Source organism: Solanum pennellii, chromosome 8 (genome assembly GCF_001406875.1).
Source record: "Solanum pennellii chromosome 8, SPENNV200".
Classification (NCBI taxonomy): domain Eukaryota; kingdom Viridiplantae; phylum Streptophyta; class Magnoliopsida; order Solanales; family Solanaceae; genus Solanum; species Solanum pennellii.
In genome coordinates this window covers 53,679,594-53,682,494 of record NC_028644.1, presented here as the reverse complement: position 1 = coordinate 53,682,494, position 2,901 = coordinate 53,679,594, and positions in this window count along the sequence as shown.

Genomic DNA, 2,901 nt, shown 5'->3' with positions numbered 1-2,901 from the left:
CTAATTGAAGTCTTGTTAATACTTTAACATTATTTTTTATCTTTATTACATATTAAGGTGTTAAATTCTTCATTCATTAATTCTTGATTGTCTATTGATGGCAGTGATTCAATATGTTTCCCTGTTTCTTATCTTATTATTCTTTCCTCTAATTCTTTTACCTTTGTTTCTAAAACTAATACTTTAAGGTTTATTAAGGGTTCATTTATATATATATTTCTTTTTTATTTTAGATTATTAGTCCTAGTTGGCTGTCTATGCAAGTTATGCATCCTTCTTTAAAACATTTATTGCATTTAGCTCTTTTATCCATTTGCACCAGCAACATGGATTGCTATCTAGACCTGTGTCCTTTTCGAAATATGTTCGCATTCTACTATGTTCATAAAGTTAACTTGTAAATCTTCTAAATTCAGGTCTTCTAGTCCTATTTCATTAATTAGTTCTTCTCCTTTTGAATTGGAGGAACTTTCTTCTTTAGTCTGTTCTTCTACATCAATACATACTATAGAGTAAATACTCTCTTTATCTGACATATATTCGTCTACATTTAATAATGTTTCATTAAAATCTTCTACTAATTGAGCATTTCTAGTTTTTGTGTTATACCTTTTAGGACAAGTATTTGCTAAAATGTTCTATACTTCCACATCTGAAATATTCTAGCTTATTTTTATAGTTTCTATCTGTTCTGTATTTTCTAACATGTCTATCTCTATTTAGATATGATTTTCTAGCCGAAGATTTTCTAAGAAAGTATCCTTTCTTACTATAGCTTTTATTATATTGTGCTTTATACTTTTTATACTTTTTTCTTTTAGATTGTTCTTTATCATAGCTTTGAGCAGTGTATATTATATCTTTACATAAATTCATCTCATTTTGTTTTAATTATTTTTGTATATGTAGGTGCGTGCGCTTTTCTTGTAGTATTTCCATTATATGTTGTATTCTATGTCCTATTGACCATTTAGCCTGAGGATTTTGTAATACTCCTTCCCGTTTACTCCATTTGTCTTCTATTTCTCTTGCTAAAACTCCAGTCAATTTATTAAATAACTTTTTTCTTAGATCTTGGTCGAAAGCATTACCACTAATTGTACAATAGTAAAAAATAATGATTTAAGAATTTCTTTATATGGTATCAGTTACTTTTACTTAACTGTTCTAATTTTATTACCGCATTTCTTTTTAATGTTACTAATCCACTGTTAGGGTCTTCTCCTGTTATTAGTGTATGAATTTTATTTGTAAAATTGTATGAATTTGGTCCTAATGATACCAAATATTGGAACTCTTGTGAGAACTCTACCTTATAGGCTTCCCATAATACTTTAGTGGATTCTCCTAAAAAGGTTTCTAAGTACTTATACATGGTTTCTGCATCTGTTTCAGTATAATTTTTTATAAGATCTTCTACTACGATTCCTTTCCATAAGTCTATTACTGAATTCCATCTTTGTGGATCATGTGCTGCTATGTTTAATATTTTTCCTTTACTTACTCCTTCTTGTAGGATTATTGGTTCTTCTATAGGCATTCTTTTTCCTATTGATTTTAGATTTGTCGGGGGAACATCATCCTGTCTATACACTCTTCTACGTGGTATATTTATAGTACTATTGTCTACAATATATCCTTGTTCTGTTGTTCTTTGGAATGGGCTACTTGAGCTTAATGACTCCATTAACTCTTTCTGGCTAATTATAGATTCTAACTCAGTTGTCTCGCTATCACTTTCTTGTAGTTCTCTTATTATGTTATTAGCTTTTTCTATTTTTTCTTGTAATATTTTTTCTAATCTATAGCCTCTATTATCTGTTCTGATCGAATTCACATATTTTAAAATGAGATGTTACCTTGTCTAAGTCTAGATTTCCTAGTATACATCCTTTACTTTTAAACAATTTATTTATGGTGTTGTAACTTATCTCGTTTGCATTTTATATAGCTAAGTCTACTACAAATTCTTCTTCTGATATTACTGTCACGACCCAAAAATGGACGTGATGGCACTCGTCTTATCCCACCAAGACAAGTCAGCCTAAAACTCAACCATTACAATAAAGTGCGGAAATAAAATATAAGTAACTTAATAAAAACCCCAAAACCTGGTAGTCACGTGTACAAGCCTCTAAAGTATTACAATTGATTCAAAAGAAAAACTCAAGTCTCAAATGAACTTGTCTCTAGAATAGAACAAGATCATAATCATGGAGAAGAAAGTCTGCTGTGATGGAAACAGCTACCTCACAAATCTCCAAGAAGCCTCGGAAAAGAAGAGATTGACAAGTACAACGAAAATCCAGGCTCATAACCTACAAAAATTTGTAGAGGCAAGGGGTGAGTACCAAACCACACGGTACTCAGCAAATAAACCTCTAAACACAAGCTAAGGGGATGAAATACGGTACTCCTACCACCCCCAACCAAACCTCCACAACTACAACCTGCAGTAAAATCACCCAACCTAACAGCTCACAGTTTACATAGCACGTAGCTCAACAACAAAACTTAGACAAATTACATATCCTCAACAATAACACTTTAACAAATTACATATCCATAACAACAATACTTCAACAAATTATATAACCACAATAACAAGCTCAATATTGATCAATCACAAGTTCCACAGAAAGGCAATCAGAAGATCAACAAAACACGACATCAAGTTCACTAATGATAAGTAGGTGCAATGCAATGTCAAGTATAATGATGCATGTCTGACCTAGTGATACACACCCGCTGTCTCTCAGTCCGGGACCCATGGGGGACATATCTGTCCATGCATCTGTCGCGGCGCATGACACGACCCTCGATAATAGTAACCATCGCGGCGCGCGATACGTCCCTCGAAATATAGTATCCATCGCGGCGCGCGATACGTCCCTCGAAATG